Genomic DNA, 22,448 nt, shown 5'->3' with positions numbered 1-22,448 from the left:
CCACCATCAAACAGGTGGGGAGGGATGGCCATCCAGGAACTGCTCCTCTCCTCGCCCCTTCTTTTTTTTTTTTTTTAAGATGGTGTCTCACTCTGTCACCGGGCTGGAGTGCAGTGGCGGATGTCTGCTCACTCCAACTCCTAAATTCAAGTGATTCTCCTGCCTCAGCTTCCCGAGTAGCTGGCATTATAGGCGCCCACCATGACGCTCAGCTATTTATTTATTTATTTATTTATTTTTGTGTTTTTAGTAGAGACGAAGTTTCACCGTGTTGGCTGGGCTGGTCTTGAACTCCTGACCTCAGATGATCTGCCCACCTCGGCCTCCCAAAGTGCTGGGAGTACCTTCCCGGGCAGAAGCCTGCCTTGGACGGTTCTGCTTTTTGGTTTGTTTTTAAACGAACTCCCCCACTTCGCCTGTGATTGAAGCCTAACGCAAATGCACCCGTGGGAGAGAGCTGGCCGGGACTTCTGTGCAGCACTGCAGAACGTCGGGTGTGGCAAGCTGCACCCTTCCCACGGCAAAGTTCCCTGCGCTTGCACGCTAAGGCGGCCTCCCAAGTTGACTCATCCATTGTTTCGGAAAGGCAGATCTAGTGGAGGGAAGTGGAGCGGGCCAGGAGCCAGGAGACCTGTGTTCCCGCCTCAAAGCCACTGTTCCAGCATCTGTTCCCTCGGCCAGTGCTGACTGAGCCAGGCAGGACAGCTGCCCCTATGGCCACCGTGGACACGGCCCCTGCTCTCATGGAGCTTCCACTTAGCAGGGACATCGCTGCATGTACTGGCCGGTCACAGGTGGTGCGCAGCGCTGTGAGCGGACTGCTCGGTGATGTCCTTACTGACTGGAGGGTGGCACATCAGGAGGTGGGGGGATTTCTCTCTGAAAATGAGCTGCCTTGTACGTAGCCTGGCTGAGGCGGGAAAAGCCTTAGTGTGCCTTAGGGATAGAAAGAAGGGCAGTGTGGCTGGAAAGGGGACTGAGGGCAGGGGCAAGAGAGGCAGGCAGGAGCCAGGTCCCACGAGCCTTTCTCCAGGTTCTCGGAAGCTGCTCTGGGGCCTTCGGCAGGAAGGTGTGTGATCCGCTCAGTGTTTGTGCAGTGCTGCTGTGTGGAGAGCACACAGGCAGCCGACGGAAAGCCAGCAGAACGGTTGCAGCCTCGCAGTAGTAGTCCATGCGAGAGGCCCTGGGGTGCCGGTGACAGATGCAAGACGCAGACCTATTTGAAATGTGTTTTGGCCATGGAACCAGCAGGCCTTGGTTGATTGAATGTGGAGAAGAGGAAAATGAATGTATCCAGAATGACTTTGAGGTTTTTTGAGTTGAACAGTTGGGTAGATGGTGATCCCATTTATGTGATGGTAAAGACATGGGGAGGAGCTTGGAAGGAAAGTGAAGTTTCCAGCTTTGCATGTGTTAAGTTTGTGATGACCAACAGATATTCAATAGGATGAACTTGGGAGACTGCAAGTCAGGAGCTCACTGGAGAGGCTGGAACATTGAGCCTATAAAACCCCTTAAATCCTGAACACAGTGGAATCCCCAGGGAGAGAGGAGAGTGAGAGAAGAGGTCACGGGGAAGAGGGGGAGCCAGCAGAGGAATCTAGGGAAACCGTTACGTGTTTCCCCAGAGAAAATCAGGGCTCCAGGGCCATGGAGGCCAGAAAAGAAGCTGAGGCAAGCAGGTGGGAGTGGCTGATGTTGGCAGCTGCCTGGGGGATGAAGGGGGTGAAGGAGAGAGAAGTGGGACGACATGGGTGGTGGAGAAGGAAGCCAGGCTGAAGTGGACAAGAAGCGGGGCTGGTGACTGTAGCCTCCGTGAGACGGTTGTGCTGGCCCAGGAAGCAGAACTGGAAAGGCAGCAGAGGGACATGAGGGCCAGAGAGGTTTGCTTTCAGTCGGGCGCCCAGGAGCATGCTTACCGACGAGCCGCCTCACTGCGCAGATCCCTTCACCCTCAAAGGCTCGGGCCCTCCACCTGAGAGGTCATCTCCATTCTCCACGTCTCTAAGTCCCTTTGATCCCTTTGGTTCTGCATAACCGTAGTCCTTCAGTGGGGGGTAGAGGTATCATAATGAAGATGAGTTTTGATGAACTGTGTTTCCAACTTGTAAGCAAGTTAGACCGCACCCTGGGAAGTCGGTTCACACACGAGGAGGGCCTCATCTCTGGCTTCCCTGGAGCCTGAGTCAGCCCAGCTTCTGATGGCCAAGATCTTTTCCTTTGTGTGTGGAGCTGGGAGAACAATCTAGTATTTTTAGACCTTTGTGCTAGACGGCTTTTTATGGCATTTGCTTTTCTTTGTCTTAGTGTTCAGAAATTTTGTTTGCCTAAATTTAGGCTAACCGTGAATTGACTGCATTTGAAGGGCTTATTGCACATCAGTAAGGAAAATACTGTTATCAGATGCACTTACAATGAGGAGGAAATGTGTCCGAACCTGCCCTGAATTATATAGTCTAAGTCTCGTTCACTCCCATCCCCTAGAATTCTCCCTGAAATGGACTCAGAGAACCTGGAAATTATTGAAAGTAAAAGGAAGAACCAGACTTGTAAAAATTTGTTCTCAGATTTTGTTTTCAACGAGACCTTGGGAAAGAAGTCCCTTAAAAACAATCAGAGGTGCTATCTTGTTTTTTCTTCCAAGATGCCCCATGGTCTTGAAATGATGGACCAGAACAATGTAAAAGTCTGAGTTTATGTCTCAATAGGTTTCCACATGTTGGCGGACACAGTGGAAGCTTCTCTTGAGATCTTTGCCACACTGTTCAACATGTCTGACCAGTCTCCTAAAAATGCTTTCTCCTTGAAGCGCTTTCTCCTCCTGGCTTCTGTGTGTCTTACTCTCCTTGAGTTCCCTCTGCCTCTGTAGCCAGTCCTTCCTCACCTCTCTTGCTGGCAGGTTAACAGTCTCCACCTCAATGGCCCAAGGCTCAGAAAGACTGAATAAGATGTCTGACCTCCTCTGGCTGATAAAGGAGAGAACAGGGATTTAAACCCAGGGACTGAAACTCTTCTGTTTCCCTATACCACATTCCTGTCTTCAGGGAACTGAGAGAGCATTTAGTTGCATTTAAAACAAAACAAAACAAAACAAAACAGAAACCTGCAGGAATCTTGGGCTCTGGAAGGACATACAGGTCAGGGTGAAATGTATGCTTAGTCCAGGCGTCTTTTGTCTTTTCACACATGAAGCATGTGTCTTATTATTTTAAAAGATACTGAGAAAAAAGGAAAACTCAACATTCTCTTGATTATAGATAGTGGAGCATTAACAAAGTGAGAAGAGAAAAACTGAAATTTTGTTTGGCAATGATTTATTAATTTCAGTAATTGATAAGAACAGCTTTCCATTTGTGCCTTCCATCCACCCACTGAGTCGCGGTCTCACCAAATGTTTCTGCTTTTCTTTTCTTTTCTTTCTTCTCTTTTTTTTCTTTTTTTTCTTGACACAGTCTTGCTCTGTTGCCCAGGCTGGTGTGCAGTGGCGTGATCTCTGCTCATTACAACCTCTGCCTTCTGGGTTCAAGGGATTCTCCTGCCTCAGCCTCCCAAGTAGCTGGGACTATAGGCAGGTGCCACCATGCCTGGCTCATTTTTATATTTTTGGTAGAGACGGGGTTTCACCATGTTGGCCAGGCTGGTCTCGAACTCCTGACCTCAGGTGATCCGCCCGCCTCGGCCTCCCACAGTGGTGGGATTACAGGCTGAGCCACTGTGTCCGGCCCAGATGTTTCTTAGATGGACTTTGTTGTGCTTCCTTTGCATCAGATGTGTCTGAGATTGACTTGCTGGTAAGTCATTCGTTACAGGTTTCTTGTGTTTTCCTGGCCTTCTCAGCCTTCGTTGGCTGGAGAGCCTGTAATGTGGCTACAGACTTCTGAGGCAAGACGATCTGCTCAGTTTCGAAATGTCAGGGATCACATGCCACTTTTCATTTGTTAATTATTGAAGTTGTCTTTTCCACACATGAGACCCCAAGGACTCTCCCAGACTCTTCCTCTCCTCTCTGGCCCCGGACAGAACTCTTCCCCAGGCAGTCTGCTTTCAGTGTTCCTTTCTGCCCTGCCACTGCTCAGCTCTCTCCTGTCACCCGTCCCCTGCCTACAAGGTCCCCTCCTGACCTGTGCAGCGGTGGCGGCTCTAGCCGGAGATGCACGGGGCTTCTGAAAGGCCCGCCATGCCTCCTGCCTCCAGGGTGCAGCTGGATTCCGGCAGCTTCTGCCTAAGTGCTTTCAGTCAGCACACGGTGACAGGCCCCAGGGATGGAAGAGCTAAGGTGGCAGGGTCAGAAGAAATCTCTGTTGGTTTTTATCGTTTGTGATTTATTATGTCTTCCCTTTGTGTCTGGATTCATTGTTAAAGTCAAGCTCCTGCTGAGAAAAACATTAAAATGTATCGCTTTAAGGAGGTGCTGACAGGCAGGAGTCTATGGAACTCTTAATCTTAGCTGCTGCCTCCACTTTGATACAATACTAGATAAATGCCAGCATCTTTCCCTAACCTTCCTCCTGAATGCCTCATCCCTTGATCGCAAAAACATCCCTTAATAACAGGGGAAAAACCCCAAGTATGGAACCCTATCCACAGCCAAATAAACCCTGCATGCCACAAGTGCTGTGAACTCGTGTGATGCCGAAGCACTGTACATTCCACTTAAACTAGGAAGCCTTTTTTCATTTTTATTTTTATTTTATTTTATTATTATTTTTTTTTTGGAGACGGAGTCTCGCTCTGTCCCCCAGGCTGCGGTGCAGTGCAGTGGCGCGATCTCGGCTCACTGCAAGCTCCACCTCCTGGGTTCCCGCCATTCTCCTGCCCCAGCCCCCCGAGTAGCTGGGACTACAGGCGCCGCCACCTCGCCTGGCTAGTTTGTGTGTGTGTGTGTGTTTTTAATAGAGATAGGGTTTCACCCTGTTAGCCAGGATGGTCTCGATCTCCTGACCTCGATCTCCTGACCTCATGATCTCCCCGCCTGGGCCTCCAGAAGCGCTGGGATTACAGGCATGAGCCACCACGCCCAGCAGGAAGACGTTTTTTATTAAGTCTTCTGTGTGTAAGCCTTCTCCATATACTTGATGTTTTCACCTCTAAAATTTTGCTCAAAATTTTTATTTCTAATCCCCAAAGAACACAGCAGTCTTTTCCACCTGCATGTGGGGACACGTGTATTCGCAGGGACCCCAGCCTGCCTCGTGGGAAAGCTGTCCTCCTTGGAGCATCCCTGGGTGCAGTCGTATACTCGCTTCCAGCCCCCGGGTTCCCCTTCCTCTGCTGCTCCTCTCTCTCGAGATCGGAAGCCTCTAGCAGGGCCAAGAATAAATCCTTTTACTCTTCCTGGGCCAGCTCCCTTCTCCCAGGCCTTCAGTGTTTATTCCAGACCTTCCTGTTCCCCCTGCCTTCTCTTGCCTCCTGCTCTGCTGGGAAAATGGAGGCCGTCAGCCACGCTCTTCTTTTGATTCTGTAAACACAGCAACATCCATATCTACCCCAACCTCTCAGTGCCCAAGTGACATCCTGTCTGCCTTGATGTGGCTAAAGATGAATTGCTAGTTTCAGGGTAGAGCTAGAAGTGCCTGTGGCTTGACAGTTTCGTAGAATTGAACCCTCTGCCCCTGAGGAAGAAGGGGAAGGAGGAATGGAAAACGAGGCGCTCGTCACTTTGGACCGTGTCCTGTCAGGGGGGACAGTAGTTCTTTGGGGGCACCCACAGGCATTACGGTGGTGAGAGCCTAGAATAAGTGTCCAGTCACCTTTGTGTGTCACCGGAGCTTCTTTTTGATGGATTACCTGGTGGGGTCTTGTTGCCGACCAAGAAGGGCAGGCAGTCCTTTTTAAAAAATTCTCTTGATGAAAGCCAGCCATATCCTTCTATTTTAATACGGCATTCATACCTGAATTTAATTAGCTACATTTTTATTGATTCATACCATCTTATTTTTAAATTCAAAGCTTGCGGGCTTCGAGGAAGAGTCTGGTAAGGAGACAGGAAAATCTCAGTTTCATCTGCTTTGGTGGGGCAAGCTCCAAAAGGGAAATGTCCCGGGGCCCCTGCCCAGTGCACCAGCTACCTGGGGCCCTCCTCCACCAGGACCTGGCTCCGTTGCCACCCACGGCCCTCTGTCCTCAGCCCTCCCTCCTTTCCTCTCCCTCTCTCTGCTAACTATGCTCACACTTCTCCTATCTTTTTTTTTTTGGAGACAGAGTCTAGCTCTGTTGCTCAGGCTGGAGTTCAGTGGCACAGCTTCGGCTCACTGCAGCCTCTGCCTCCTGGGCTCAGGTGATCCTTCACCTCAGCCTCGCGAGTAGCTGGGACCACAGGGGCGAGCCACCGTGCCCGGCCTCTCCTATCCGTAATAATCTCTCCTTTAAACTGCTGCACACTCATCTAATTAGCCAAACACTTGTCTCCATTCCCACAGCTCTTAAAACTGCCAGTCCTGGAATCTGCTTTCTGCTCTCACCAGTGTAGGGAAACTGTTTTTTCCTTGGCGCATTGTACCCTGACAGTCACCAGATTCTGGAAGCAAATTTTATTTTTAATCTTATGGGACTTCTCTGCTTTGTTTGGTACTGTTGACAGCTCTTCTGGAAGTTTCTGTCACTGGCTTTTGTGGCAGTCCCTCGCCTGACTCTTCTTGCCCCTTTGTCATTCCTCCTCCATCTCCTTCAAGGTCTGCCCTTTGCCTGCCCGCGTCTTCCGAGCTGGTCTTCCTCGGGCCTCCACACTCGGCTGCATGTCCTCCCAGACTGGTCTCCTCTGAACCCCCGTCTTAGGTGGGGTTCCCCAGGTGCAGACCCTGATGCAAGGCATATGGGACAGAGATTCACTAGGAATTGTTCCGATACGGTTTGGCTCTGTGTCCCTGCCCAAACCTCATGCTGAATTGTAATCCCCAGTGTTGGAGGTGGGGCCTGGTGGGAGGTAGTTTGTCATGGTTTAACACCATCCCCCTTGGTGCTGTGGTCACAATCATGCGTGAGTTCTCACAAGCTCTGGTTGTTTACAAGTGTGTGGCACCTTCCCCCACCAACTCTCTCCCTCCCGCCCCAGCCCTGTAAGATGTCCTGCTTCCCCTTCGCCTTCTGCCGTAATTGTAAGATTCCTAAGGCCTCCCCAGGAGCTGAGCAGATGCCAGCATCATGCTTCCTGTACAACCTGCGGAACCGTGAGCCAGTTAAACCTCTTTTCTTTATAAAGTACCCAGTCTCAGGTATTTATGGCAATTCAGGAACAGACTAATATATATGTTCCCAGGAGGTGGAAAGGGAAGGAAAATGGAAGTGAGAAGAGGAGGCCAAGCCATGGTGCCGTGACATCAGGCCGGGTCACGCAGGGTTACTCTGCAGGAAGCATGGGTCACCCTCGGTTGTTCCCATCGGGCAGTGGACCCCCAGGGTGCATGTGCCCTGCACTCATCTCATTGGTTGGAGAACTGTACAGTCCTAGGTGCTTCCAGCCGCTTGTGTTCATGGGAAAGACAGGCTCAGGCAAGCCCAGGGCCACCCTCTGACAAAGAGTCGCAGAGAGCATGCCAAGGGCTGCTATGCACACAGGTGGGGTGTGGGCATGGCTGGCCATACCCCCTTTTAAGCCAAAGGCTCCCAAGTCTCCATTGGCAGCTGCACTCTCTCTAAAGACCAAGTGTGAATGCTTAACTCCCTGTTGACATCTCTCCTGATTACCCCACAGGCATCTTGTACTGGTCATCCCCTCTACCTCGCTTCATTTGCTCCCCTCCCATAGTGTTGAACTGGTGGCACAGGTCCACCCACAGCAGGGTAAGAGCCTGGGAGCTCCAGTTCCTGCCTCTCCTTCACTGCTCCCCTGGGAGCCATTGCTAACAACTGCCAATTTCATCTCCTCAGGATTTCCTCAATTCAACCCCTCTTCTCCACCCCAATACCACCCCCTATCTCTTCCCCACGTGCTTGTAGCAGTCCAGCAGCCCCGGAGTGCTTTCTACTTCTGGTCTTGCCCTTCCTTGCTGCCACCAGAGAGTTCTCCGTACAAGAACCTCATGGTTCTGCCACCTCCTTGCTAAAACTCTCCAAAAGCTTCCCCTCACCTGCAGGAAAATCTTCAAGCCCCTTGGTGTGGCATGCGAGTCCCTGCACATCACCTCTGTCCCCCGTCTCATCTCTTGTCGTTCTTTGCTTTACCCTCTCCCTCCGGGTAGCTCAGAGACCCCTACTGTGGTAGTCAGCTCAGGCTGCCATAATAAGTGACCAAAGGCCAGCACAGATTTATCTTCCCACAGTCTGGAGGCCAGGAGCCCCACATCAAGGTGTTGACAGATTTGGTTTCTTCTGAGCCCTCACTCCCTGGCTTGCAGTCACTGAGCAGAAAAAACAAACTGCTTTTCATCTGCTCTCACCCCACAGCCATCAACACAGAAGACTTCTGTGGCCAAATGTGTGGGAAGTTTCCCCACACACCAAGCAAGCAATCACTTCTGTAGTGGGCAGCAGCTGGGTGTCCCCTGGTTGAGTGTAATTCTGACACTGTCCAGAGCGTCAGATCCCGCAGGGTGAGGGCGCGTTCCCCCGACTGCCCTCCACCTCCCCCAGGTTGTCTGCCCTGTGCTTTTGACCAACAGCTATAAATTGGGGTTCCCACGGCTGGTGCTTTGGGATTTGCTAGAGCAGCTCCCGAAACCCAGGGAAACACTCACATTTACTCATTTAATTATAAAGATACTACACGGGATGCAGGTGGAGAGATGCGCAGGGTGAGGCATGAGGGAAGGGGTGTGAGGCTTCCCTGCCCTCCCCAGATGTGCCCCGCCCTGTGTCCAGCTGTCCAGAAGCTCTCACGACGCTGTCCTTTTGGGTTTTTATGGAGGCTTCGTTTTACAGACATGATTCATCAAACCACTGGCCTTTGGTGGTCAACTTGACCTTTACCCCCATCCCCTCCCTGGAGATTGGGGGCGGGGCTGCAAGTCCCAGCCGTCTAATGCTGCCTTGGTCTTTCTGGTGACAGCTCCTCCTGAGGCTACCTAGGGGCTGCCAGCCACCCATCCACTCATTAGCATGCAAAGGCAAAATTGTGAAGATCCAGAGGATTTTAGGAATTATATGCTGGGAAATGAGGACAAAAACCAAATACACACTCCACAGTGTGACAGCCACCGTCTCGCTGTGTCCTCACGTGACCTTTTCTCTGCGTCTGCATGTCCCTTGTGTCCCTCTGTATGTCTTAATCTGCTCTTCCTGAGGGACACTAGTCACATTGGAATAGGCCCACCCTGACAGCCTCATTTTAATTTAACCACCCCTTGAAGCCCTCAACTGTCCTGTCTCCAAAGACAGTCATATTCTGAGGTACCAGGGGACATGGCTCCAACATATAAATTTGGGGGAACCCAATTCAGCCATAGCTCGTACCATCTGCCTGCTCTTTCTTACCTCCATGCCTTTTTAAAATGTTGTGTCTATTTAGAATATCCTTGCCTTGCTGCATAATTCCATATCATTATGACTCATCACTGTGACTCAGCACAGGCTGCATTGCCTTCCCAGAAAGTCTCAGACCTTTTCCTAACGTAAGCTGCCGTCCCTCCTCTGCACTCCTAGGCTCTCTTCTCTGTCCCTCTCTGTTCTGACTACATGATTTCATAATTCTCTTTATGTTTACCACATTAAATTGTCAAGATTTGATCATTTTCGCCCTATAAAAATAATTTCTGTTTTGAAACGGAGTCTCGCTCTGTCACCCAGTCTGGAGTGCAGTGGCGTGGTCTTAGCTCACTGCAACTTCTGCCTCCCTGGGTTCAAGCGATTCTCCTGCCTCAGCCTCCTGAATAGCTGGGACTACAGGCACCCGCCACCACACCCAGCTAATTTTTTGTATTTTTAGTGGAGATGGGGTTTCACCGTGTTAGCCAGGATGGTCTCGATTTCCCGACCTCGTGATCGGCCCACCTCGGCCTCCCAAAGTTCTGGGATCACAGGTGTGAGCCACCGTGCCCGGCCAAAAACAATTTCATGTGGTCCAACCTAATACATCTCTCTCTTCTGACCTGCAGACTTTCGTCCCTACGGACCATGTCGTGTTTCTCAGTGCACCACAGTGCTTGGCACGGAGAGGGTGCCCCGTAAGTGCTGAAAAATGAATCTCGTAGACGTGATCTCTGTCCCTGAGGTTCTTTATACATTATTTGGAGAGCCGAAATACTGGTCACAAGGTAGATAGGTAATCCTAGGCTACATCCGCAGAGTTTAAGAACGGAGAGTTGACTGTTGACAGGTTTAGTTAGAAAGGGCTACAGAGAGGATGTGAGGCGTGAGCTGGGATAGTAAGAAAGGATACCACTGAGATTGGTGAAGAGGCAGAGGGAGAGGAATTCAAGGAGCAAAGCCTGGTAGGCATAAGAAGGAATGGATTGTGGATGTGGACATTAACATGAGAATGGACTTGCTGGAGAGGACAGCCACAAAAAGAACCCGTGAGACTGAAGGTGGGCCAGGCAAGGCTAGACTGTCATAGAGCTCCTCAGATGCCAAATTCAAGAACTCGCATGTGATCCTCCGGGTAATGGTGAGGTATTTTAAGTTCCAAGAATGACATAATGCAAGTAGAGTTCTGGGAAGATTACCTAATGTTTGGGACGACGTGTGATCAAAGAGAAAGAGTCTAGAGAACAGAGCGTTTGGGATGACGTGTGATCAAAGAGAAAGAGTCTAGAGAACAGAGCGTTTGGGATGACAATGTGATCAAAGAGAAAGAGTCTAGAGAACAGAGCGTTTGGGACGACGTGTGATCAAAGAGTCTAGAGAATAGAGCGTTTGGGATGACGTGTGATCAGAGAGAAAGAGTCTAGAGAACAGAGCGTTTGGGATGATGTGTGATCAAAGAGAAAGAGTCTAGAGAACAGAGCATTTGGGATGATGTGTGATCAAAGAGAGAGTCTGGAGAACAGAGCGTTTGGGACGACGTGTGATCAGAGAGAAAGAGTCTAGAGAACAGCATTTGGGATGACGTGTGATCAAAGAGAAAGAGTCTAGAGGACAGAGCGTTTGGGATGACGTGTGATCAAAGAGAAAGAGTCTAGAGAACAGCATTTGGGATGACGTGTGTTCAAAGAGAAAGAGTCTAGAGGACAGAGCGTTTGGGATGACGTGTGGTCAAAGAGTCTAGAGAATAGAGTGTTTGGGATGACGTGTGATCACAGAGAAAGAGTCTAGAGAACAGCGTTTGGGATGATGTGTGATCAAAGAGAGTGGGACGACGTGTGTTCAAAGAGAAAGAGTCTAGAGGACAGAGCGTTTGGGATGACGTGTGATCAAAGAGAAAGAGTCTAGAGGACAGAGCGTTTGGGATGACGTGTGGTCAAAGAGTCTAGAGAATAGAGTGTTTGGGATGACGTGTGATCACAGAGAAAGAGTCTAGAGAACAGCGTTTGGGATGACGTGTGATCAAAGAGAGTCTAGAGAACAGCGTTTGGGACGACGTGTGTTCAAAGAGAAAGAGTCTAGAGGACAGAGCGTTTGGGATGACGTGTGATCAAAGAGAAAGAGTCTAGAGGACAGAGCGTTTGGGATGATGTGTGATCAAAGAGAAAGAGTCTAGAGGACAGAGCGTTTGGGATGACGTGTGATCAAAGAGTCTAGAGAATAGAGTGTTTGGGATGACGTGTGATCAGAGAGAAAGAGTCTAGAGGACAGATGCAATCAGGTGGCTATGTGAGGTACAGAGACATAAGTTCAGAAGACCTTGGTTGGCCTAAGGATCTGACTGAGTTATTCATTTGCAGGCATCAAAAACGGGCTATCAAAAAAAAAGAAGGCTTCTAGGCTGGGCGCGGTGGCTCACGCCTCTAATCCCAGCACTTTGGGAGGCTAAGGCGGGTGGATCATGAGGTCAGGAGGTCAAGACCAGCCTGGCCAATATGGTGAAACCCCCTCTCTACTAAAAATACAAAAATTAGCCGGGCATGGTGGCAGCCGCCTGTAATCCTACCTACTTGGTAGGCTGAGACAGGAGAATTGCTTGAACCCGGGAGGTGGAGGTTGCAGTGAGCTGAGATCATGCCACTCCGGCCTGGGTGACAGAGCGAGACTTCATGTCAAAAAAAAAAAGAAGAAGCCTTCTAATAATACAGTGTAAAGCCATCCCCATTGTCTATAGGGATCGACCCATCCAAAGAGAGGTTAAATTCGGGGGTTCCCTGATGTTTGTAGGGTTTGAAAAGAGGGCAAGGCAGCAGCCCATGTTCCTCCTTGGCCAAGGTCTGCCTGATCCTGCCATGCTTTAGGGAGGCATCATCTGAGGATACGGGTTGGGTTCCACTCCAGAGCTCACCCGCCCTTGGTCTCAACCCAGGACGGCAGGACGGGGTTCTGAGAATAGCTGCCTGGATGAGTTCTGAGTCTGCTACAGGCTGAGAATTTCTTATCTGAAAATCTCAACAAACTTCCTGAGCACCAACGTGACCACTAATGGGAAATTTCATAATTTCATACCTGATCTCATGTGATGGTGGGTCCCGGTCAAAACTTTGTTTCATATACAAAATTATTTAAAATAATGTATAAAATTACCTTCAAGCGGCTGGGCACGGTGGCTCACGCCTGTAATCCCAGCACTTTGAGAGGCCTAGGCGGGCGGATCATGAGGTCAGGAGATCAAGACCATCCCGGCTAACCCGGTGAAACCCCATCTCTACTAAAAAAAAAAAAACTAGCCGGGCGAGGTGGCAGCGCCCGTGGTCCCAGCTACTCGGGAGGCTGAGGCAGGAGAATGGCGTGAACCCGGGAGGCGGAGCTTGCAGTGAGTGGAGATCACGCCACTTTTGCACTCCAGCCTGGGGGACAGAGTGAGACTCCGTCTCAAAAACAAACAAAGAAAAATTACCTTCAGGCTGTGTGTATAACGTGTACTCAGTATCCTCGGGGCACTGGTTCCAGGACTGCCCCCACCACAATCTCAGGATGCACAGTCAGCCTTGTGGGAAAGCTGGTCCTTTGTATCCGGTGGTTCCACATCCCTGGAGTATCATATTTTCAATCTGAGGCTGGTTGAATCTGCAGTTGATTGAATCCAAACATGGAGAACCTGAGGACTGGGAAGACCAACTATATATGAAACATAAATAAATTTGTATTTTGACTTGGGTGCCATCCCCAAGATATTTCATTTGTATGCAAATATTCCAAAATCCAGAAATATCGGAAGTCCGAAACACTTCTGGTTCCAAATATTTTGGATAAAGAATACTCAACCTTTACACACATTTGCTGTGTGACCTTGAGAGAGTTACTCAACCACACTTAGCTTTAGTCCCCTTAGCTGTAAAACAGGGATGATAACACAATAGTTTCTACCTTGTAGGTGGACGTGAGGAATAAATGCAGTGAATACATGCAAACCATTTAGAACACGTGTGTTAAGGTGAATCACAGGGAATTGCTGTTTTGGTGGATCTAAAATGAATATTTTCAGGGCCAGGCGCAGTGGCTCATGCCTGTAATCCCAGCACTTTGGGAGGCCGAGGCCGGCAGATCACTTGAGGTCAGGAGTTCGAGATCAGCCTGGTCAACATGGTGAGACTCCATCTCCACTAAATACACAAATTAGCCAGTCGTGGTGGCATGCCTATAATCCTAGCTACTCAGAAGGCTGAGGCATGAGAATTTCTTGAACCTGAGAGGCAGAGGTTGAAGTGAGCTAAGACTGCAGTCCAGCCTGGGCAGCAAAGTGAGACTCCATCTCAAAAAATAGAATAGAATAGAATAGAATAGAATAGAATAGGGCAACTTCCTACAGTTCAGGTAAATACTTAACACATGTTTGATGCTGTCATCTGTGTCCTCCGGCACTTGGAAGAGGTTTGTCAAGTGGCAGAGGGCACAAGGACGCAGCCCCCACAGCCAGCCCCACTGCCCCTCCTGGCTTCTTCTGATTTCCTCAGCCTGGCTCGTCCCCTCATGTCCGCAAGGCTCTGGGGCTGGGCCCACCCCTATCCCTGCTGCTGCCCGTCCCTGGGGACCACACAAGGCATCTGCTCCTGTCTGTTTACCAACCAGAACATGGAAACACCTCCCTCCCCTCGTGACAAACGTAATTGGGTGGAATGTTCAAAAAGTTAATTTTACTAATTAAGAGAATGTTAAAAAAAAAAAACAAAAAACAGTGCAAGAGTGCCTGGTCACACACGTAGAACATAGGCTTAAAAGGAAAAAGCCTGACAGTTCAACAGAGATGCTCAAGGCCGGGCGCGGTGGCTCACGCCTGTAATCCCAGCACTTTGGGAGGCCGAGACGGGCGGATCACGAGGTCAGGAGATCGAGACCATCCTGGCTAACACGGCGAAACCCCGTCTCTACTAAAAACACAAAAAATTAGCCGGGCGCGGTGGCGGCGCCTGTAGTCCCAGCTACTCGGGAGGCTGAGGCAGGAGAATGGCGTGAACCCGGGGGGCGGAGCTTGCAGTGAGCTGAGATCCGGCCACTGCGCTCCAGCCTGGGCGACAGAGTGAGACTCCGCCTCAAAAAAAAAATAAAAATAAAAATAAACAGAGATGCTCAAGCAAATCGCTAGAGGTAAGAACTGAACGGGCAGCACTTCTAACACTTCCCTTCTGGAACCTACATCTAGTCCGGCCCCTCTGAAGGGCGACCCTCGTGTGCCTGCTGACTTGTCTGTGTAGAGCTCCTCTGGCCTCTTCGTAATCTCACCACAGTCCGGAGCAGAAGAAAGTTCTTGCCTTTATGGCCTTCGAGAGTTCCTACCTGACCGTCGGCCTGCGCCTCTCCTGAGGTCTCCACTGTGTGTCCCTCTTTCCCTCAGGCACGTGGGATCCCCCACCCGCTCCTCTGTCTGGTTGTTTTGTTTGAACCACATGCACTAACAAGCGAGCTGTGAAGAGTGTTTCTACCTGTTCCTGATGGGAGGATGCTTTACCTATGCCAGCATTTTCTGAAAACCTTTAGAGGTCTCAGCTAGCCAGACACGGACCCTGCCCTTTCCTGTTTCAAAGGCCAACTCCACCCGCCTGAGCTGCCCACTCAGTTTGTTTCCTGTTAGAGGGACACCCTCAGCTCTCAGCTCTTTTAAACAGCAAAGATGACAGGCATGTCCTGAATAATTGAACTCAAATAACCTTTCCTCTTTGTTTTTCCAGACCATTCCCTGGTTAGTCAGACTCAGGTCTTTCCAAGGGGGAGAGAATTCTCCATAGACCCCTAATTACATATTTACAGTACTTGGTGTTTCATTTTTGCAATAACATTTAGTAGGGTCTTTTTTTTGTTATAGAAAAACATGAAAAAGCAAGGCATTTCATAATCACCAGTTAGTTAACTTTGGTTAATTTTTTTTTTTTCAAAAATTAAAGCACGTAGTAAGAAAATTCAAACAGTTTAGAAAAGTATAAAATTCCATTTACTACCTCTGTAGTCACTTACCCAAAGATAATTACTGCTACTGTTTTCTTGTGAATCGGGAAAGTAAATTTTGTAAGTGTACGTGCATACTTCCATACTGCTGCTCTGTGTAGCACTGATTCATTCTAATGCTATTTGACTATGAAATATTTCCTACAAAATTATTGATGTACATATGCCAATCCATAATAATCCACTCTTACTTTGCCCATCGTAAGGATATCTTCTGCACTCAGCCAATCGGAAGAGTCACTATGTACATTACACGCTCAGCTAATGAGCGTTAGTTGCCCATTCAGAGACACTCTCCTCCAGTGAGCGCTTTCTCCTGTAATGCCAAACTGACTTTGTTCCAGAGTATTTGCTTGCTTCCTGTGCCCCTTTTCCTACCATTTAGTTTGTGTTTTGGCCAACAGTCTTGATCTAGAATGGATGACAAAACTGTACAGGTATTCTGCTGGACCTGCCGCAAAGACGTGAAAGCAGAACGTCCTGCTAGATGGTACAATTCCGCTTTACAGGAGTTCTTGCCCCTTTCAAGTCAATAGTTGAGGACAGAAGGAATAAGGAACAGGGACTGTACTGTTCAATATGGTACTGGAGGTTAGAGCCGGGGTGCTTAGGCACAAAAGTGAACTATAAGGCATCCAGATTGGAAAGGAAGAAGTAAAACTGTCTCTATTTGTAGACATGATCTTATGTGGAGTAAATCCTAACTAATCCTCCAAAAAATAATTAGAGCTAATAAACATGTTCAGTAAAGTTGTGAGATATAGGATCAACATACAAAAGTTAGCTGTATTTCTATACACTAAGAATAATCTGAAAATTAAATTAAGAAAAATTCATTTACATCACTTGAACCTGGGAGGCGGAAGTTGCAGTGAGCCGGGGTCATGCCATTGCACTCCAGCCTGAGGGACACAGTAAGACTCTGTCTCAAAAAAAACAAAAAATCATTTACAGTAGCATCAAAGATAATAACATATTGATTCAAAATGGATCAAATACCCGAATATAAAAGCTAAAATTATAAAATGAGTAGAAAAAATGTAGACGTAAATCTTCATGATCTTGGATTAGGCAGTAGTTTCTTACATGCTGGACACTGAAAGCGTAAGCAACCAAAGGGAAAAAGAATCAGTAGATTGGACAGCATCAAAATTAAAAACTTTTGTGTGACAGACAACCCCATCAAGAAAATAAAAACACAACCTACAGAATGGGAGGTAATATTTGCAAATCATATATCTGATAAGGGACTTGTATTCAGAATACATAAAGAACTCTTACAACTCAACAATAAAAAGACAAATGACCCAGTTAAAAAATGGTCAATCTGGGCCGGGCGTGGTGGCTCACACCTGTAATCCCAGCACTTTGGGAGGCCGAGGTGGGTGGATCACTTAAGGTCAGGTGTTTGAGACCTAGCCTGGCCAACATGGTGAAACCCCGTCTCTACTGAAAACACAAAAATTATCCAGGTGTGGTGACGGGCACCTGTAATCTCAGCTACTCAGGAGGCTGAGGCAGGAGAATTGTTTGAATCCGGGAGGTGGAGGTTGCAGTGAGCTGAGATCATGCCCCTGCACTCCAGCCTAGGCAACAGAGTGAGACCCTGTCTCAAAAAATAATAATTAAAAAAAAAATAAAAGATCAATCTGTCTGGGTGCGGTGTCTCATACCTATAACCCTAACACTTTGGGAGGCTGAGGTCGGCATATCACTTAAGGTCAGCAATTTGAGACCAGCCTGGCCAACATGGTGAAACCCCATCTCTACAAAAAATTAGCACGGCGTGGTGGCGCGCACCCGTAATCCCAGCTACTCGGGAGGCTGAGGCAGGAGAATCACTTGAACCCGAGAGGCAGAGATTGCAGTGAGCCGAGATTGTGCCACTGCACTCCAGCCTGGGCAACAGAGCGAGGCTCCATCTCAAAAAAAAAAGGTCTATCTAGGCTGACATTTCTCCAAAGAAGATACACGGATGTCCAATGAGCACATAAGATGTTCAACATTATTGGCTATCAGGAAATACAAATCACAGCCACAGTGAGATACCACTTCATACCTACTAGGATGGCTACAGTGAAAAAGACAGATAATAAATATTAGTGAGGACTTGGAAAAATTGGAACCTGTGTACACTGTTGGTGAAATGGTGCAGCTGCTGTAGAAAACAGCCTGGCAGTTCCTCAAAAGCTTGAGCATAGAGCGGCCCTATAACCCTGCACCTCCATTCCTAGCTAAATAACCAGAAGCTTGAGTATAGAGCGACCGTATAACCCTGCAACTCCATTCCTAGCTAAATAACCAAAAGCTTGTGCATAGAGCGACCGTATAACCCTGCAACTCCATTCCTAGCTAAATAACCAAAAGCTTGAGCATAGAGCGACCGTATAACCCTGCAACTCCATTCCTAGCTAAATAACCAAAAGCTTGAGCATAGAGCGACCGTATAACCCTGCAACTCCATTCCTAGCTAAATAACCAAAAGCTTGAGCATAGAGCGACCGTATAACCCTGCAACTCCATTCCTAGCTAAATAACCAAAAGCTTGAGCATAGAGCGACCGTATAACCCTGCAACTCCATTCCTAGCTAAATAACCAAAAGCTTGAGCATAGAGCGACCGTATAACCCTGCAACTCCATTCCTAGCTAAATAACCAAAAGCTTGAGCATAGAGCGACCGTATAACCCTGCAACTCCATTCCTAGCTAAATAACCAAAAGCTTGAGCATAGAGCGACCGTATAACCCTGCAACTCCATTCCTAGCTAAATAACCAAAAGCTTGAGCATAGAGCGACCGTATAACCCTGCAACTCCATTCCTAGCTAAATAACCAAAAGCTTGAGCATAGAGCGACCGTATAACCCTGCAACTCCATTCCTAGCTAAATAACCAAAAGCTTGAGCATAGAGCGACCGTATAACCCTGCAACTCCATTCCTAGCTAAATAACCAAAAGCTTGAGCATAGAGTGACCGTATAACCCTGCAACTCCATTCCTAGCTAAATAACCAAAAGCTTGAGCATAGAGCGACCCTGCAACTCCATTCCTAGCTAAATAACCAAAAGCTTGAGCATAGAGCGACCATATAACCCTGCAACTCCATTCCTAGCTAAATAACCAAAAGCTTGAGCATAGAGCAACTGTATCCCTGCAACTCCATTCCTAGCTAAATAACCAAAAGCTTGAGCATAGAGCGACCGTATAACCCTGCAACTCCATTCCTAGCTAAATAACCAAAAGAAATGAACTCATACGCAAATGTTGATGACAGTATTATTCATCATAGCCCAAAATGAAAACAACCCAAATGTCCATCAACAGATGAATGGATGATCAAAATGTGTTACATCCATACAGTGGAATGTTAATCAGCCATAAAAAGGAACAGACTACTGTTATTTGCTGCGGCATGGATGAACCTTGAAAACATTATGCTCAGCAGAAAAAGCTGGACACAAAAGGCCACATACTGTATGATTTCATTATGTGGACTGTCCACAACAGGCAAATCCATAGAGACAAGAAGTAGGTTTATTATTTTGGTTTTTTTATTTTGAGACAGGGTCTCACCCTGTCCCCGAGGCTGGAGTGCTGTGGCACGATCATGGCTCACTGCAGCCGTAACCTACCAGGCTCAAACAGTCCTCCCACCCTGATCTCCCAAATTAATCTTGACCATTAATCTCTAGATTAATGGTCAAGGCCTGGGTGGAGGTGGGAAGGAGACTGGGGAGTGACTGCCAGTGTGTGTATTCAGTTTCTTTTTAGGGTGATTAAAATATCCTAATGTGGATGACGTTCTAAAGTTTATTGCACATAATCAACTTATGTGCAAGTCATAAGGTTGCACAACCTTATGAGTATACTAAAAACCACTATATGTGAATTACATCTCAATTTTTTTTATTTTTATTTTTATTTTTTGAGACAGAGTCTCGCTGTGTCGCTGAGGCTGGAGTGCAGTGGCCAATCTCAGCTCACTGCAAGCTCCGCCTCCTGGGTTCACGCCATTCTCCTGCCTCAGCCTCCCGAGTAGCTGGGACTACAGGCGCCGCCACCACACCCAGCTAATTTTTTGTATTTTTAGTAGAGACGAGATTTCACCATGTTAGCCAGGATGGTCTCGACCTCCTGACCTCGTGATCCGCCTGCCTCGGCCTCCCAAAGTGCTGGAATTACAGGCATGAGCCGCCGCGCCCGGCTGCAATTATTTTAAAAAAGAGAGAGACTGATGGAAATGGTTTGATGTTCTCTGCTGTCTTACAACACCGCTGTAGCCTGGTGGGGTTGATCAGCAATTGTCTGGAGGAGACATGGAAAAAGAAATTAGGGCAGATGGCAACTGGTGACCTCCGAGGTTTGGGTACGACCCGTGGGCCATTCCAGCGCTGGATAGACGGAAGACGCCTCCATAGGGTCTGTGACATAACAACCCCCTGGAATGATAATTCACTCCCAAGAAAGCATCCCTCAAGCACAAGTGTCTACGCACAAGACTGTGTGTTTTATCCACGCCATGCTATACCTCCCAAAGTTAATTCTATCTCCCAATATATGTTTAATACAATTCAGTTAAGCTTCCTCTAAATAACTCATTTAATTTAGTTTTTTTTTTTTAATCAAAACCACACTTGATGCTGATGTCGCAAGGCCAAAGCTGTGTAGCAAACCTCGTGACTTAATAGTAGAATCCTGGCTAGTGTTCTGTTATCAACACAGCGAATTCTTCGCTTTTTTAACTGCTGTGGGTATTCCCAGATATGAATGTTCCATTAGTAACCATCAAACGTTTGTTAACCATTGGGCGTCATCATGGTCATTTCTAGCGTTCTGCTTTCGCGACCAGTGCTGTGGTGAGTGGTCTCACACTTACTGATAGAGGCACTGTGTGTGAAGCAGGAGGCCCAAAGAGCACACTGTTGCCGGAAGACTGAGAAGAGCTCCTCTCCCAAGGACTCGGCCTCTTGTGCATCCTGGTATGTGCGGGGCTGGAAACCAGGCAAGCCCTCCACCGCTGCCGCCGCCGCCCCCGTGCCTAGGGCCGTGCTGTCCTCCACTGAGGAGGGAAAAGTCCTTCTCAGGCTCCCACGGGCCATCTGCTCCTCGCTGAGTCATCGGATGAGGCGATCCTCCCCATTACCTCAGCACACAGCGTTGCACATGCTGCTGGTGTTCAGAACGGGCTTCGAGCCTCCTCTTGTAAAATGAAGCCGATGTTTGTCTCATTTGCCTCTTTCCGGAAGAAGTCGTGATTTTTTTTTTTAATGCAATACAGAAAAAGTTTTCCATTTTTATTCTTTCTGCTTTTGCTTCCAGTAATTTTCGGGTTCTCTATATTCCTGTGTTCTGAATGTGTGTGGCAGAGCAGCAGCCTGAGTTACAGCTGAGTCACTGTGGTCACCTTAACCCTGATCGATGGACCCAGCTGATGAGGAGACCGGTCTCAGCACATTGCACGAGTCTCCCCCGCCCCAAACAGAACCCTGTGCAAAGTACAGTCAAGCCTTGAACTGCTTGGATCCTGTACTCAAAGTTAGTTCTATCTCACAATGTATGTTTAATACAATTCAGTTAAGCTTCCTCTAAATAATTCATTTAATTTAGTTTTTTTAAAAAAATCAAAACCACACTTGATGCTGATTTAGCAAGGCCAAAGCTGTGTAGCAAACCTCTTGACTCTACTGAATGCATGAATAATGTTTTCCTTCACATGCTTTAACTTAAATATATTCTGGGCTATACAGTCTCTTAAAATTGTAGATATTAGAGTCAGAAAGGACCTTAAAAGCGATTTTGCGTAACCGTCCCTGTGCCTGACAGATGGCCACTCAGCTTCTACCTGAGCCGTTCCAGGATCCAGGTCTCAGTGCACTAGCAAACAGCAGACTTCCTGTGGGAAGAGCCTGATCCTTAGAATGGTCCGTCTCAGGCTGGGCTGGCACCTGCCTCCTGTAACATCTGCGCGGTCCTCTTAGCTCTCACCTCCGGAGGTGCACAGAGTGCGCCTAGCTCCCACCAAACAATCCACGTATCTGAAGGTTCGTTCTTTTCCTGACCAATAGGCCACTGTTTGGGTGAATTTAGCGTATGTGCTGCGTGCCTCGGAGAACGTTCGCTTTCTTGGGGTTGCTCTCTTTGTTGACAGTGGTCTTCTCCAGACGTGAAGACGGAACTGAACACAGCCCGCTTTGAGGCTCCACCCATGATGCGTGGAGTGTAACTGTTACGGCGCCCCCGGGTCTGGGTCATCCCGACAAGAAAGGACACGGTCCATCCAGTTGGATTCACTCAGATATATACACCATGTTTCTTTTCTGTTCTTCTTTTTTTGTTTGTTTTTTGAGACGGAGTCTCGCTCTGTCGCCCAGGCTGGAGTGAGTGGTGCAATCTCGGCTCACTGCAAGCTCCGCCTCCCGGGTTCACGCCATTCTCCTGCCTCAGCCTCCTGAGTAGCTGGGACTACAGGCGCCGCCACCACGCCCGGCTAATTTTTTTTGTAATTTTAGTAGAGACGGGGTTTCACCGTGTTAGCCAGGATGGTCTCGATCTCCTAACCTCGTGATCCACCTGCCTCAGCCTCCCAAAGTGCTGGGATTACAGGCGTGAGCCACCGCGCCCGGCCTCTTGTTATTGTTTTAAGAGATGGGTCTCTCTCTGTTGCCCAGGCTAGAGTGCAGTGGTGCAATCAAAGTTCACTGCAGCCTCGAACTCCTGGGCTCAGTGATCCTCCCACCTCAGCCTCCTGAGTAGCTGGGACTACAGATGGGCACTACCACATCCTCGCTTTGTTGCCCAGGCTGGTCTCGAACTCCTGGCCTCAAGGGATCCTCCCGCCTTGGCCTCCCGAAATGCTGAGATTACAGGCTTGGGCCCCTGTACCCGGCCCCATATTTCATTTTTATATTCTGTGTGATACACATGGCAGTTCTACCCCTTCCAAGTGCCATGCATTTTTCTTCCCTAATAACATTATTTGAGTGCTTTCAATATGCCCAACACTGTCCTAGGCATTCTACATACATTATCTCATTGGATCCCAAAATGGCC

The 22,448-nt window shown here is 48.4% G+C and overlaps 1 protein-coding gene across 1 annotated transcript in view; it reads left to right on the top strand.

Moving 5' to 3' along the window:
• AOPEP (aminopeptidase O (putative)) overlaps window positions 1-22,448 on the top strand; it is a 366,175-nt gene that overhangs the window by 202,935 nt on the left and 140,792 nt on the right. The window lies entirely within an intron of this gene.

Source organism: Macaca thibetana, chromosome 15 (assembly GCF_024542745.1).
Source record: "Macaca thibetana thibetana isolate TM-01 chromosome 15, ASM2454274v1, whole genome shotgun sequence".
Classification (NCBI taxonomy): domain Eukaryota; kingdom Metazoa; phylum Chordata; class Mammalia; order Primates; family Cercopithecidae; genus Macaca; species Macaca thibetana.
Note: the sequence above shows the minus strand (reverse complement) of the source record. Positions and strands in the feature narration are given on the sequence as shown.